Source organism: Tasmannia lanceolata, unplaced genomic scaffold (genome assembly GCF_043159265.1).
Source record: "Tasmannia lanceolata isolate RefF3 unplaced genomic scaffold, GAP_Taslan_0.1 ptg000007l, whole genome shotgun sequence".
Lineage (NCBI taxonomy): Eukaryota > Viridiplantae > Streptophyta > Magnoliopsida > Canellales > Winteraceae > Tasmannia > Tasmannia lanceolata.
Genome location: NW_027518684.1, coordinates 20,047,267 through 20,065,026, shown reverse-complemented (window position 1 = coordinate 20,065,026; position 17,760 = coordinate 20,047,267).

Here is a 17,760-nt window from a genome sequence, read left to right as displayed (position 1 = left end):
CTTCAGACCCTAAAAAATGAACTCTTCTTCTCCAGGAATGGAAAATCTAACTTATTTGTGGAAACAATCAACACTGACATGGTATGAGGCCAGTCAGTCCATGCCAATGATGACTTTGAAGTCGTTCATATCTAACAACATGAGGTCTCCTAACAGTTCTCTGTGTCTAATCTTAATAACACACCCCTTACATATTAGATTGGTAATTACTACATCTCCTAGAGGTGTAGTTACTCTCAAGGAATTTAATAAAGGCACGGGTTCAGATTTAATTCCTTAACAAAAGTAGGAGATATGAAAGATAAAGTAGAGCCAGAATCAATCAAAATATGAGCAGGTATATTACTTATAAGGAGTTGACCTTCGATAACTGCATCTGAAGCCTCCGCATCTTGCTGGTTGAGGGCAAAGACTTGGTTTACGGATGTCGGTGGTGCATTTCTCCCTTGATTCTGAACACGGTTCTGATTTTCTCTCCATTGGTTTTGTTGCTGCACAAGTGGAGGTCGAGGTCGAGGCTGAGCCTGTTGCTGTGGAGGTGAAGGGCGAGGTTGATTGTATTGTTTTGCCTTAGGACAATCTTTCCTCCTATGGTTAGGATCTCCACACTGATAACATACGTTCATAGTTTTCCAACACTGCCCTGAGTGAGTCTTCCCATAGTGAGGACACAACGCATTAGGCTGCCTACCTTCAGTCCTAGGCTTTTTCAGTGGGGGACCCTGATTTCTGTTTGCCAATTGTTGCAACCTTGCTGTCTGCACAATCTTCTCAGTCCGTTCTGCGACTTCGGCCTTTTCACAGGTCTCAACTACAGTGCGTGATCCTAAGTTAATGATATTTGCCATGATGGTGGGGCGAAGACCACAATGAATTTCCTGACATTGTCCCTTTCTGTGGCGGCATACCCCTGCGCATAACATGGCAACTCTCTGAATTTGGACCCATACTGAGAGACAGTCATGCTCACTTGCTTCAAATTAGCGAACTGGTTTGCCAATCGATCCTTAACATGAGCTGGAAAATACTGCTCGTCGAAACGTATCTTAAATTGCATCCAAGTCTCTTCTCTGACAGTAGGATAGGCCTGCTCCTTTGTCTGCCACCATACGCCGGCCTCTCCTTGAAGTAAAAAGGAGGCAAGGCAAACTTTTTGTGCATCAGTGCACTCCATAACAGCGAAGATTCGCTCGACATCCACTTGCCAACGTTCTGCCTCCATCGGATCGCCCGTCCTGTAAAACTCAGGGGGATGATAATCCCTAAATTGTTTGTGGATCTGAGAAGCTTCATCTCTAAGTCTCGGTTCTTTTCGAGGCCCTAAGTTTGCTGCAATAGTTTGCAAAGCCTCTTGGCTAGCTGCCTGTGTTTACTGCTGGTTCCTTAATATCTCTGATAATATCTGGAATCCTCCTTGATTGTTAAGAACTTGTTCAGGTTCAGGCACACCACCATTGCTTGAATTTCTCTCACTGCCGGCGTTTCCTCGACCATTGTTATTCTTATTCCTCCTCTGATACATCTGTCAAGAGAACAAATAGGTGAAGTTCTGTATTTATTATCTTATAACTTAGAAAACATTTATCGTTCTTTACAAGTGACAAATTTTCTATTTTATTTATTCCATTTATGTTTTGCGAAACTTTATTGATGATGTACTATTTAATATCCATTTAACTACTCTTTTCCTATGACTTACCCATACTCACAAGCACTAGGTTTTACGTAAACGTAAGCTCTGATACCAACTGTAACGACCATGACTTTTGGACTCTATTTTTTTTTTTGACAGCCAAAAGTCTGAATCGTTATCTCAAGATTAGAGACAAAATATAACTACAAACTGAGCAATCTTATTCTAATAAAAGTTTATTACATTGATTAATAGAACATATTTCAAAAATACAATAAACTAAGGAAGCCTTTTGCTAAGGCTAGCTGGCTACACTAAGGACTCGCATTCGACTATTCACTCTTCCGTGTCATCCACTGTTGGCAATCCTGAAATGTTTGAGCAACATTAGATACAACGATCTAGCATGGTCATTCACTGACCTAACTAAGTATGGAAGACAATAAAAGAGCAAGCAGTAATATAATCTACTGAATAAAATTTCAATTTAACATAAGCAGGAACAAAACTTAAGAGGTTATTTGGAATATGAGAAATATGCGTAACAAGGAGAATAACTAGATAGTGCAATATGCATGAAATATGGAATGGCTACCCAAGGTACTCCGGCTCCCCATAGCTTGTTACCTTTGCCTGCACGGTCGGTTCCGTGAGGGCTTGTTACTGCAGATCCTACCGCCTCGGGACTTATAGTCTCAGAGGATTTCGTATCGATAAGGGTTATCACTTATCACCCTTGATGTCTAATATCTGGGGATAGCTCGTTCGCCTCTCATCTCTCACCCATCAACAATGTTCATATAATTGTATAATACCTTATCAAATCTAATCATATATCATATTATCATTCAATAAACGATATTATTACATCTACTTCCCTTATTGAAAATCATATAGAGTTTAGGTCAACTGTCACCTGCCTTATCAAAATTGAGGAGTGTGGATCTGAAATGACTTAAACTGTAATCACCCTGAAAATAAAGAGTCACATACATATTCTAATTTTTATTTACGAATACTTTATTTATTTATTTATTTATTGTTAGATTCATTTTAATAGCCTAATATGCCCAATTTGTGTTCATCAAATAATGTTCATTTTAGCCCATATAATGTCCTTTGTGTTCCAAGACCGTGTCCTTTCTGTCAAACTTATGTTCTAAGATAATGTCCTTTGTGTCCAAAATAGTGTCCATAGTATCCCACAGACAATATCCTTTCTGTCTGGTTTTAGGCTCAGAAATTACTCATTTAGTTAACAATATATTTGTTCAAAATTTTAAATATATAGTACACATACATACAGGCATTATTTCTGTCCATTTTTTAACCTAATAATGCTCGTATTATGTTTGTCCTAAATAGAGTCATGCATAGTAAAATCATAATTTCTGCCTTATTTTATTAGAAAAATAAATAAAATTAAAATCTTACTAGATGGGAGAAGTAATTCTCCCTAGCCTCCTATCTTCTCCTTTCTCCTTCACCATTCTCTCTCTCTCTTTTTCATTCTTTCTTTCTTTCCGTACTTTCTCTATTATGTATTTTCCTTCTTCTTTCGCTGACTATTTTTAGGCAAAGTTTAAAGTGAACAGTGCATATCATTATTAAATTATAGTTATTAAATTCTGATAGATACTGTTAATAGATTTTATTCATAAATAAATGAATAGTATATTTATAAATTTTTGAATAGTGAAGGCTTTTAAACAGTGTAAATGACTAATATTATTTTATTATAAATTTTATTATTTTGTTATTCAAATGAATTCTCTCGATTATTATTTTAATATTAAAAACCGAACAGTTTTCGTTGGTGATTTATTATGATCCAACAGCTTCGTCGGTGATTTATTAAATTAGTTGAGAAGTGGGCTCCGCTGGCGAAGGGACCCGCTGGTAGTGGGACCCGCTTGTGGTGGGACCCGATTGGGGTGGGACCCGCTTGCGGTGGGACCCACTGGTTGAGGGGCCCGCTTTTAAATAGTACTCGGTGAGTCCTATAATTAGTAATTGTTAATATTACGTTGCATAGTACTTTGAATAGTGTTTTGTAAATAGTATTTTTGAATAGTGTTAAATAATGTCTGTTAACATTATGCAATACATATAATATATTTACTCATTTTCGTCGACATCTGGGGCGGTGGTTTAGTAGTAGGAAGCCGTTTAATTTACGCTTAGCATCCAAGGTTCGAATCGCGTAAGCCCCATTATGCCAGATGTCATTATGCCTTGATTAACTCGGGGAAAAATAAGTAATGGTCGATGGTTACCCACCTATGAGGCCACTATCCTTTTACTTTTACCTTTCTACTGCTAAATTTTTATCCGGGTATTACAGCAACTCGGGCCGGGTTGGGTCATGTTGAGGCCAACCATAGCCCAACCCGAGCCTCGAGTCGAGGATGGTCAACCCTAACCCAATCTGCTTCTAAATCTCTCATCCTTGACGTGAGCCAATTATAAGAACGATTTTGTAGAATGAGGGTTTTTTTTTTTTTTTTTGAAATGGTGAGATTTATTAAAGAGAAAGGACTCCCATAAGTAATCGAATACAAAAATTAAAAGATCAAGAGAACATATACAAAATTCTTAACGGGGGAAGAAAATCAAAATATTCAAGACCCGCTCTAGTAACTCCGCTCTAGGATTCAGACCATCAATTATCTCCGTCGATGTCGGTTTTTCATTATTGATCATTGTGCCCTTTGTGTCGAAGCGGGCGTGTCGGTGTCCCATATTTTAATTCATTGCAGGTATGCTATAGAGATTTGGAGAAGGATCTTGGATCTTTTTGGAATCTCCTGGGTTTTCCCTGTTCAAATACATGAGGTTCTGGACTGCTGGTCTTTCGCTCCTTGGCCATCCAAGAGTTAAACTTTGTGGATCCCTCTCTGATGGCTTCTATTTTGGTATTGTGGAAAGAAACGAATGTCAGAACGTTCATGGATGCGGTCAAAAGTGCTTCTGTATCTTTCTCTGAGATGATCACTTTGGTTATCTCATGGGCTAAAGTGTTCAGTGTTTTTTCCTTTTTATTCTACCTCAGACATTAGAAGAAGTTGGAAAGAGATTTGCAATATTAGGGAAAGGAGAAGAGATTGTTGCTCCCAGTTGTCCCCTCCTGCCCTTGGAAGGTTAAAGCTAAATTTTGATGGTTCTAGCTTGGGAAACCCGGGGCCTGCAGGTAATGGAGGTATGCTTTGAGATGATAGCAATTCCACAAAGTGGGCGTTGTCAGGTTCGATAGGAATTGCAGACTCTAATGAAGCGGAAGTGTGGGCAATTCTCAAGAGTATCAGGTTAATGTCGGAAAGAGATGGATAATCTAATCGTGGAGGAAGATTCCCTAAATGTCATTAGATGGTTGGATGGCCGATCTCCACACCCTTGGAGATTCTCAGAGCTTCTGGATGAAATTTCAGATCGGATCGAGGGTCATGAAGTTTGTTATCATCATGTCAGAAGGTCGGCAAATAGTAGAATGAGTTCATATTTTAGCAAGAAAAACCAATTAATAATCTGATCTTCCACTGCCCCAGGTGAGTCTTTTTTTTTTAGCATTTTCATGATCACGCTTTTTTTTCCTGGCATTGAAACAAATAAAACACTAAACCCATAATTGCTTAGGTCTGATTCCTCATTAGATTTTTATTATTTTAACTGTGTGGATGCCACCCAAATTGTTCCTTATTTGGACCGAAGATTAGTTTAATTTAATCTTATTCACAAATAGGAAGTGTTCTTTCAAAGCCATTAGCAATATCTATAAAGGAAATCTACATCTATACATCTCTAAGACATTTAATATCAATAAAGAGATTTACATTTGTAAGGTATTTAATATTTATAACAAAGTTTACATTTATAAGGTTTTCAATTACCTAGTGGGCCACCCTAGTTTCCCAGTATGTAAAAGTAGGAAAATGCTTGCAAGTTACTTTTTTGCTCATCCCTAAAAGACACTTACTGGCCCCCACTTCTATGACATTTACCTGATCGGATCCATTGATTCAAATTGTAACCATACGGCCAGCTAGATGGCTTTTAGATTTCCTTAATCAGATGATCCTTCCTTCGAGCCTTGATTAAGCAAAAACCTTACCTGTTGATTTTTCCTAATCTTTTGCCTCAAGTATTGTCTTTTGCCTCAGGATCTACTACAAGATCTATGGTCTCGATCTCACATACATGCCCCCCTTACTCTCAATGTGGGACCTAAAAATTGCCTTTTATAATTGATAAAAATGACTTTCTGCATGCTCGTACTCATATGCCCCCTATGCACCACCCTTGATATTTGATCCAACAGCAGCACAGTTTTTAAGATGCTGCTGTTGGATCAAATATCAAGGGTGGCACTTCCATCGCACCGTTTACACGAGCATGCCTGAGCGGGCACCATATAATTTCTCCCCTTTTGCACTATATGGGTGGCTCAGGGAAGAAATTAAAAAGGGGTGAATATGTGTAGTCAACTAATTTTATTGTTTGTTGCATAACGTGTTTAATATCAAGTGAGGGATTTAAATTAACCTCTTTGTGACCTATGGGCTTATTAGTTTGTGACCTAACAGCCAAAGTTTTTTCTACTTATGAGAGAGAGAGAGAGAGAGAGAGAGAGAGAGAGAGTGGAAATCTCACATTATAGGAATAGACAACCTAGTAAAGTTGCACGAAAGACAATGTGGGGATTTTCTATTTTCGTATGTAGGAGTGCGTAAGAGTGGCCCCATGTGTGGTGAATCGAGAGGACATGTTGTGGTAAGAGCATCTCAAAGAGATTGGGCATGTCCCGTGTGTGGGTCGAGCCATGTTTGAAATCGAGTCATGCTCTTTTATTACCAATTGGGAGACCCCACATGAACATGTTTTTGTGAAGAGCATGGCTAAGAATAAAGTCACTTTTATGATCAAATAGTAAAAGGCATTTTTTTTGGGCCCTACAGGGGCATCTGTTGTTACGTATATGAAATCATGATAGTTGATCTTGTAAAACATTATGGGGTGATTCAAATGGTCTTAGGCCCATGGTTTTAAATTTAAACCGAAATCCGAAATTTCGGATTTTGGTGGGGACCGAAACCGAAATTTGCCGAAATTCCAAATTTCTCCAATTACCAAATTTCGGCAGGAATTTCGGTCTGAAATTTCAGAAATTTCATTTTAATGGCATTTTTTTTAATAAAAAAAAATTGCTACAAAATTTCGGAGTCTGAAATTTCGAAATTTCAAACCCAAATTTTGAAGCTTAATGCCAAATTTCGGATTCTGGTGGAGTTCGAAATAGGTACCGAAACCGAAATTTTAAACCTTGCTTAGGCCCCGTCCTAAATGGACATCTCATGTGCAAGGTAAAAGACTATAAAATCCAAAGGTTTAGTTTTTTCTTGGAAGAACCTTAAATGAGGATTGATTGATCAAGGGCCCACCAATCAAGATTTTCACAATGACATTTGGCAGAATTTATTGTTTCCGTGTTGATGGATGAACTTATCTAAATGTGGCAGACATGGGGTCCAATAAATATCTTTAGGAAGGAGTATAAAAGTGACTTTCTCTTTAGCATTTTCCTTTTGAAAAATATAAGTTTCTTTTCTTTTCTTTTTTGTTTGTTTCAATATTCATATTGTGAGCACAATGTAATATTCTATATTCTCTCTAATTTAGTAAATTTGACTTTTATTTTTATTTTTTTCTATCTTTGTTAGTAATGACTGAGCTTTATGAAAAGGAAAGAAAAGAGAGATGGTGAAGATGGATGAAGTGCTCTTTCTCTTCCTATCAACATTCAACACTAGCTGTTTGATTGCAACTATTACCGACCTTATGCCCTTGGAAAGATCCCATTTCTTCTCTTTCCTCAAAATTACTTATATGCCCCTATATTTTTTTTTCTGCACTAAAAATCTATATTTAAAAAAAAAAAAATTTATTTTCTTTCTCCCTCAATTACTAACCCATGGCGGCCCACCAGATGAATGGTTTAGATGAAACCAAAGTCTTTTTTTTCTTCAAATGAGTTGAATTATAAGACATCATCCTCAATTGAAAAAATCTAACATACTCCTCACACAAGTCCTTGAATTATATTATTATTACATGAAGAAAGAATAAGGGAGGAAATTGACCCATTTGCTCAAAGGGGTCCCAATACCATCTTTTCCACATGATACACTTCAATGGGCCCAATTGTATGGTGCCAATCACTGCATTTCTCAATGACGCCATTATTTTGGCGCAATTCTTTGGATGATTGGAGATCCAGCCATTATTTTGGCGCTTTTTTTTTTTGGATTATGGGAGATCCAAAGTAAGGCCTATCAAATGGACGGTTTAGATCAATCCAAGGTTGACCCACTATGTCGTAGCGGGCGTGCCTCATTGTACTGCAGCGAGGTCGAATCACGATTGGATCATTCCTCATCCTGTTTCATAAATATGTGTTTTTTAGATTAAATCTATTGGAACAAGCATCATTTAAACTAATTTCAGATGATCGTGACCATTCGTGCAGTTTTAATGGACTCAGCGATCAGATGATCCTAACCATTGGTCTTGTGGACCGAGTTCAAATCACACCACAAATGTCATGTGCATGGTGGAGATTGCAGGGGACTACCAACTTTAGTAATCTACAGTATTCAATTTTTTTTTTTTTTTTCTAATTTCCTAAATTATATCCATTTTTTAAATAAAAAAGAAAAAATAGTGAAAATCATTAGTTTGATAAGGAAATGTTTTAATGAATAGGGGTATTATTGTAATTGCAATAAAACCCTCCATTTTGGGGAGAGCAGTTGTAATGGTATTGAAAGGATGACTGCAACTGCTCTTAAAAATGGGATTTAAGGGATGAGAGCGACTCGGTAAGAAGAGTCCACCAAGAAATCAATGAAAAGGGGTTCTCAGATTTTTTCTGATATTCTTAAAATGTCCCTGTAATTTTGACAATTTGCCTAAACAGAACGCTCTACTTTAAATTGCAAATAAACCCTCAAATAATATTCTTCAAAAAAAAATAAAAATAAAGGGAACTGATAAAGGCACAACCGTGTTTTGATATTTACCGTAACGCCTCGTCTTTTATTATTTAAAGAGCTGTCAGAGGTTATTACAGTTCCCAAAAACTCTCCCAAACCAATTAAAAAAAGAAAAGACAATATGAGTTCGTGCAATTATTAAAATATGGTTGTGCTGATATCAATAATATCAATTATTAAAAAAAAAAGTAGTGATATTAATAATATCACTACTCTCTTTAGTTTACATGCTTCCAATTAGCTGCTAGAGCCTATCATAATTTATAGGGCTTCACCGAGAAAAGCGATTTCACGGCTCACTTTTGCAGGAGAGAACAGCCACCTCAGATGAATTAAATGAAAGAGAGAAAATCGGCTAAAAAGTGAGCCTGTGTGGCTGTTCTCTCCTGCGAAAAAGGGTGCAACTTAGGTTGGGCCGGGTTGAGCCTTTGCTAAAAATTGAATTGGTATCAACCCTAACCCAATCCAATTTTAGGGGAAAAGCTCAACCCGAATTCCTAAAAATCAACCCGAATTGAACATCTACCACAGAAGTGAGCTGTGAAATGGCTTTCCGCGAAGTTGCCTAGCAAATTCCTAATTTATTATTATTATTAGTCAATTAGAAAAGTATTTAATGAAGTGCAAGGCTAGAGGGTGCAAATATCATTTCGCGAAAATAAGAAGAAGAAAAAAAAACCTCCTTATCATGCATGGTTCTATTGGTATTGTGGAGTTTATTTTAAATAGAAAAAATACTAAAAGACCTTATCTATAATACATTATACGTGAAGTCCCCTTCAAGGGGCTATTCAAAATCAATTTCTTAAATTTCGGGTGAAGGGTATACACAGACATTCCTGGCCCATGCTATGGATGGGTGTAGTATGGTAGGCCCCATCGTATGCATGAGTTTGGGTAGGAATGGTGGGCCCCACCTTATGAATGGATTTGGTTGGACATGGTACGGTAAGCCCAACCTAGGGTCAACAACTTAGGTCAGACTAGTGTTGGTTTTCAAGAACCCTACCCTACTTGAGAAATTATCTCAAGTTGGACCGGGTTAATTATAGAGCTTTCAATTTCTGTGAGAGGAAGAGAAGCATTTGGGACATTAAAAAGTTGGGAGTTGTAGAGAAGAAATGTATAATGAGCGCCTCCGCAATCCATGGTGCTAGCTGTCGATAAATCTTTGACTGAATACATAGGAAAATGCACATGGGAACATACCTTAATTGAGATGAATCATTCACGTGGTAGGTTCCTCTTTAAATTGGCTATGGCCCAAAAATAAACCACTTTAACCATGTTTTAAGTTTATTGATCATTAAATTGGATTGTTGGATATTTATATTTTGTACCGGCTTTTTTTATGAATATGATGTAAGGGCTTACAACAATACGGCCCTTGATATTTGATCCAACATCAGCTCATTTTTTTAGCTTTTTGGTGAGCTGTTGTTGGATCAAATGTCAAGGGTGGTACTTCCACTGTACAAAGGCCTTATTGCTTTAAGCCCTTACACCATATAATTTCTCATTAATTGGATACTTTGGAATATTCAACCATAAAGAATTTTGGGTAGATTTGTACTACATGAAGCTTAGATCTTGCATCAAGGATGCGCGCGATCATCTCTCTTTATATGCGCGCGCGTGTTTAAGCCCAACAGTTTAACAATCATCCATGTTTTAATTGATCCCAAACCCAAATTGATTGAAACTTATAAACTAATGGTTTGCCTGTTAGCATTGTGGATTGAGTTCAAGTCATTATGAGATTATTCCACAAACAACTCAAATGAGAAAGGTTCACAGCTAGCACATCAAGGATCGACAAAGGACTATGGTTGGAAAATTCGAAGGGAGAGCAACCTTGCGAAGATCGAAAGTCCCATGCACTCGAGGTTGTCAAGTTGAAGACCATTAGACCTGGGATATATTTTTTACTATTTAGAATGTAACTCAATCCTCTTTAAGCCGAGTCGGTATTCAAGGCTCATGACAGACCCTAACACACACCAACATGCCCTAAAATCAACTTTGAAAACAACACAAGGGACACCAAATTTCAAAACGTAAGTGTGTTTTTCATCTATGTTCGGGCACCCGAAAGTGTGCTCAGGCGCCCTGTTTGGACACCCGAAGATCTCAGTCGGGCATCCTCACACAGAGCACAAAATTTATCCGAGGTTCCAAAATTTTCAGGGATGCCAAAAGCTTTGCTTGTGTTGGGACCCGGGTACAACTCTCCCTCAAAAGCTAGCTGTTAAGGGGAGGGACCCCATTTCCTTATAAGCCTATCCACATCGTTACACTTTTCGATGTAGGACTATTTTTGCTTTCACGTGGAACCCCCCGACAATCTCCCCCTCCACGTGGAAGCAACATGGATAATCTCGCCCATCCACGTGGGTGCAACATGGGAACTACGAGATCTACCCCGAGGGATTTTTCCGTCTTCGCAGGCATTACCGGGGTTACCGAGATCTTCCCTAAGGGATATTTCGACCCTCAGAGACTAAACCGGGGTTACCACAGCCCGGATTTGATACCACTTGTTGGGAACGGGGTAGAACTCACCCTCAAAAGCTAGCTAATAAGGAGAGGGAACCCATTCCCTTATAAGCCCATCCACATCGTTACACTTTTCCGATGTGGGACTATATTTGCTTTCACGTGGAACCCCCTAACAGCTTGGACGCCCGAAAATTTCCTTGGGATGCCAGAAGCCAGTTTTTAAATTTTTTTAATTTGTAACAGCTAGTTCTTCGGGCTTCCGAGTGACTTCTGAACTAGCAGTTGGAAGACCAAAATAACTAGTTTTGTGCTTTTTCTATATAAATGCCTTTCCTACCCCATTTAATCTTCTTCCAACCATTGATTATCATTTACTAAGCCTACCAATAACTTGTGAATCATTAATTTGGCATTAAAGACCTCACAAAACTTCTTGAGCATTGACTTTGCAACTTTGATTTTGAGAGGATTTGAGCTAGGATACTTGTAATCTTTTGAGTTTGTGAGAAAGTTTTATTGTAAACCCAAGGGTGCACATGGGTTCAATCATTCACTTTACCTTCTTGTTTTGAAGCTAGCAAACACAAATTTATTAGCATTGTCAGACTAATGTGTTGCTTTGAGATGTTGTGCTCTACATAGGAATTTGATATGATATATCGCCATTACACAACTCTTTACAACACATGACTTGTGGATTAAGGATCAAATGAACCAAGAGCTTACACCTACAGTGAAGACATCCTCATTTGAAGATGTTCAAGTAAAGAAACTCATTATGAAGAAGATCCCACAAGTTTCCTAAGCAAGTGTCAAGAAGAAGCTTGGTGTTGAACAAGTCATTCGTGACATCTCATGCACCTCACAACATGCAGTGAAGATTGGAGGATGTCACAAGAGCCAAGACAAAGTCAAGATGTTCACCCAAGCCGAAGAAGTCCAAGAAAGCGCAAAGGAGCAAAGACATTCCAAGAAGACTCAAGGTTCTTATTTTTAGAATGTATTTGGAGTCCTCTTGATTTTATATAAAATGCACATTCAAAAGGTTTTCAAAATGATTTTTATACTTAACATTTTACATATTTGAAAACCATCAACACACCCAAAAATATATTTGAAAACCTTGGACTAAAGCCCAAAGACCATAGCCCAGAAGCCCATTTTAAAGTTAAAATGAAATTTTACTCAGGGTCGGTCGACCGGGCTAGGTCGGGCGACCGCAGGATGGAACCTGAAAATCCAGGTCATCTCGAATTCTATTGGGCCGGTCGACTGGGGCAAGCCGGGCGACCGCAGATACATTTCTGTTTCAAACAGAAACAATCCAGTATGGTGTGGGCGGCCGACCTCCATGGGTCCGGTCGCGCGATAGTGTTTTGAGTAAAAAATTAATTCAAACAGTAAGTCCTCGCCGGGCGACCGCCATTGGGCCGGTCGACCGCGCCGGTATGAATTTTGAATTTCAAAAGAAGAGCCCGATAAGGGCGGGCGACCGCCGTGACTGGGAAATGATCCGTTGGGGCTTTCGCAGATTGACTTTTTCAACCCTGTAAATTACAGTTTTACCCCCAAACGGTCATATTTTCTTGTGGGCTATATATACAATATCAAAAGCCTTTATACACAACCTTTTGTAAGATCAAATCTCATCTTCTTGAACCTAAACTTTTATATGAAAGGTTAAACCTATTTGAACTTGTAATTTTACATTCTATCAAGAGGATCTCCATAGGGTTTACATTTGTATATATTCCTTGGAGAGTTTGTGAGCTTTAAATGTTGTAATTAGCCTGTCAAGAGGCATTGAGAGTTTTTTTTTTTTTTTTTTAATTTCTTCATTCTATGTTTGAGGGTCTCCGATTTGGCCCGGAAAGAAAGGTAAATCAATTGTACGAGGAAGGTGTTCTCGGAAAGGCTTCCTGCAGAAAAGGGTGTGATTCATTTGAAGGAGTTGGTGTAAGGCTTTGAGATTCACCCTTTGAAGAATCCCAAGGGGAAAAACTTGGAAGAGTGGAGTAAGTCAAGTTGTGACTGAACCACTATAAATCTTGTGCTTTGTGGATGATTTCTTCTTCTCCTTCTCATTTTCACATTGTGGTGATTGGTAATCTCTAACCTAACTTATGTCTATGTTTTAATTGAATAAGGGTTAGTGAATGCATATTTAAAGTAACATTCAAACCTTAGCTCTTAATATCCTTATTGATTGATCAAGGGTTAAACTTGTTAAGGCTTAATGTATAAATTGATTTTAGTAACTCAATTAATTAAGCCCAAAATTTCTAAGTAGCCAATTCACCCCCCTCTTGGGTTGTCACCTTGTATTTCAGTTATCATTGTATTATTTGCCTACTAAGAGGCACAAGAGAGCTTTTCTTTCTTCTTCAAACACTTGTAAAGAAGGATTGTCACCCTTGGAGAGTTTCAAGACTCGACGTTGTAAAGAGGCCTGGGATCTGGCCGTAGTGTAGAGTCTGAATAGTGGAAGAGCCCAAAGAGATAAAGTTGGAAGAGTGGAGTAGGTCTTTGGAATAGACCGAACCACTATAAACTTGGTGTTCATTTCTCCTTGCTTCTCTTGATGATTGGTAATATCTTACTTTGTTTGTCTTAAATTTCTAATTAATAAGGGTAAAGTTTTTAAAACTAAATTACATTTGCAAACTTTTAATTACCCAATTTACCCCCTCTTGGGTTGCCTGGGGATTTCAGTGTATGCGTTTCTTTGTTTGTGGAAAACACTTCAAAAATGAGATTTCATTTTCTGAATAAAGACAAAAGTGAAATTGCTCGACGATCTGGTTATTTCCAGTGATTTTTGCATTTCGTGGGGATTCAAGCTCACATCCATGTCTTCTTGCGCATTAGTCATTTGAAAATTTCAATGGTTACTCTTCGCCACACTACTCTTTGTCGAGCTATAACCATGATTTTTGTAATTAATCTTAGCAATTCACAATTATGGGCCCATTGTACTCTTTATATACAATCCAGCATGAAATATTTAGCCATATGGAGTGCCCATTGCACTGTGTATACAATCCGACTCCTAATCCAACTCACTGCTGCTTCTCTGAAACATGTAGGCATTAATAACTGGCGAAATCTTTAAAAACCTTTAAAATTTTAAAACAGAAAATAAAATTCTCAAAGAAATTCCAAATATGACACGGACCCTTGGTCACTAGATTGCTCACAAATAATATTACCCATATATTCATGTATACCTAAAAATATTTCGCGGATTATTAATGCCTGCATTGTATATAGGGAAATCCCCATTGTGGGAATTGCTAGCTTCCATGGCAGAAGGCATTTCACGGCTGGTCTGTCAGATGTCAGACCAGCCACCTCGTGAATGGAGACAAAAGCTAAGCAAATCCCCATTGTATATTTGCACATATACAAATACCATATAAAACTAACTCTCTCTCTCTCTCTCTCTCTCTCTCTCTCTCTCTCTCTCTCTCTCTCTCTCTCTCTCTCTCTCTCTGTGTACACATACAAGCATGTATCATTTTCACCTTTTCACCTTTGTGCCTTGTCATTGGGTCGAGCTGGGTCAGGTCAGCTAAAAGTAATGGCGGAAAAGTAATTTCCTTGTTGCTTTCCTCCACAAAGGTGGGGTATAAAGGTGGAAAAAATTAAAAGATAAGGGAAGAATTTATATGATGGGTGGCTGTGAAAACACGTGAAGTCTAAAAAAGTAGGTACAACCCAATCCATATGATGATACAAACCGTTCATCTGTTGGGCACAACGTAAATATGTTGTGCCCTAAAAATCATTTCCATAGGATGATCCTAACCCTCCGATCTGTAGAAGATTCCGTAAATGATTTTTGGGGCATTCCATATTCAGATCAGTTCAGATCATAGGGTTAGGATCATCCTATGGAAATATTTTTTGGGGCACAACCTATTTACGTTGTGCCCAAACAGATGAACGGTTTGGATCATCATATGGATTGGACCGTACCTACTCTTTTAGACTTCACGGCCACCCATCATATAAATTCTCAAGATAAGGGTTGTTAAGCTCGTTTCTAAAAGGCACTTACTAGGCTCAACTTTCTCAACATAATGGGATACTCTGCTTCACTTAGGGACTGTTCACTTGTTTTCTAGGTTCTGGAAAAGAAAAGAAATTAGTGCTTTTTTTTTCTCTGGAAACCATATTTTCAGGTGTTCACTTGGTTTCCTAAGAAACCAGAAAAAATGACATGGAAATAATAAAAAATGACATGGAAATAGCGATTTCTCTCAAATGAGAGAAACCTAATTTCTGCCTGTCTAAATCGAGCGGAAATGGGTTTCTAACGAAAGAAAACATATCACGGCCTTGAGAATTCAGGACAGAATCTGAATATTTTGGAGTAAATAATTGGAGAAATGGGCCGGGCCGGGTCGGGATTACCAAACACAATTCTATGTTTCTGTTCCCCACTGAAGACAGCCTTGGCGTCAAATGTCAAAATAAGTAGTATATATGGAATTATTAAATATATTTTTTCAAAAAATAAAAATAATAATTCCATGAATGCAACTTATGGAATATATCCTTGCTCCTGATGTTTGCACTATTATGTTTTAATAGTTGCATAAACTCACCTTTGTGTTTTCTTTTCTAAATGGCTTATGACAACTTTTTGAGCTTTGACAACTGCTTAAATAATAAAAGATAAGATGAGTCAGTGCAAGACAAGAAGAGTAAGTGCAATCATAAAATATGGTGTTGCCAATATCCTTAGCCTATATTTTATGCCACAATAAGTTGCATTTGCTAGCGTCCATCGCAGAAGGCATTTCACAGATGGTCTGTTGCATCTGACAGCAGACACACATGCTCACTTTTCAGTATGTTTTGTCTTCATTAACAAGGTGGCTGCTGTTAGATGCAACATACCATCCGCGAAATTCCTTGTGCGATGGACGCTAGCAATTTCCTTTATGGAATTATTAAATATATTTTTTAAAAATTCAATTTTTTGACTAAATCATAATTCTTGTTGAGTATATTTTGGCTACTGATATTGGCACTACCATGTTATAATAAATTGTCTTATGAGAGCTTTTTGGGGACTCTAATAACCTTTGACAGCTGCTTAAGCATTAAAGACAAGCCGAGTAAGTTCACTTATCAAAACATGGTAGTGCCAACATCATCAACTTTTATATATGAGGAAGGAGTTTATATATAAAAAAAAAAGCCATTTTGGAAAAAGAGAAAAAACAGCCAAAATTCCTCTGTAAGGGCATTTTAGTCAATCCAAAAAATGGGGACTCCTTTTAAGAATCATCATCCCGCTAACTTCCCGCCCCCTCAACTCTCTCTCTCTCTCTCTCTCAACGCCTAAAAGCGGTTTTCATAAACCAGAAGCGGTTTTCCCTTGTGGCGGGTTGAAAATTCCAAAGGGATCGCATTGATCCTGTCCGCCGATTCTTCTGCCGATGGGTTTTGGATCGTGCGATCTCTTGGGAATTTTCCATCCGTCCCTTTTTCTCTCATGCAGATTTATTTCTATTATATTACTGAGGTACGTGAACATACTCTTAATAAGCGGTTTTCCTTCTATGAATAGTGGTTTTCCGTCTGACGTTTGTATCTCTTCCGTGAATTTCTGATTTTGGACTTCAATATATAGAAAGAAAAAAAAGAGAGGAAAAACTCCATTTTTTCTAGCACTAATTTTCTTGGCAAATGATATCAGCACAACTATCTTTTGATATTTTCACTATCAAAAGGTTATGACATTTCCCCTAAAGCTTTCATGAACTAATTAACGAAGAAAAGACAGCAAGGGTATGTGCAAATATCAAAATATGATTGTGCTGATATTCCCTTTTTCTTCCTCAATTTTCCCTTTTCATATTTGATTTCTATTAATTTTTTTTTGTGGTTGGTAAATGAAAATTTCGTTTCTATTCTAATGTAAATCGCTTTGCGTGTTATTTCTTGTCTTTTCTCTGGAATTTAATGTTTTTTTATACAACAAGAAAAAATGGTTACTGATATCGGCACTACCATGTTTTGATAATTGCACTAATTGCCTTTTAGTTTTTTGGGAACTATAATAACCTTTGTCAGCTGTTTAAAAAATAAAAGATAAGATGAGTTGGTACAATTATCAAAACATGGTAGTGCCAATACCAGAGACCTAAAAGGTGAAAGAAAAGTTGAATACCCATTTTATATTCATGGAAATTTTTTGGGTGAGTTAATTCCTTCAACATATTTTTAAAATTCAGAGTTATTCTAGAGAGAATAAATATATGGATATTTGTCAGCAAGAAATAATTTATATTCACTGATTTGTTCAAATTTTCCCTTCAAAATGTGGAAAAATAGATGTTTAACAAACTAGAGCAGAAATTGAGAAAAATTGAACAAATTTTTAATTTCTACAACATATTTTAAGAATTCAGATTTTTATAAAGAGAATATATGGAAATTTGTCAGCAAGAAATAATATGTATCTACTGATTTGTTCAAAATTTCCTTTCAAAATGTTGAAAAAAAAAGAAGATTATTAACAAAGTAGAGCAGAAATTTTAACAATAACTAAGATTTAATCTTGGCTTC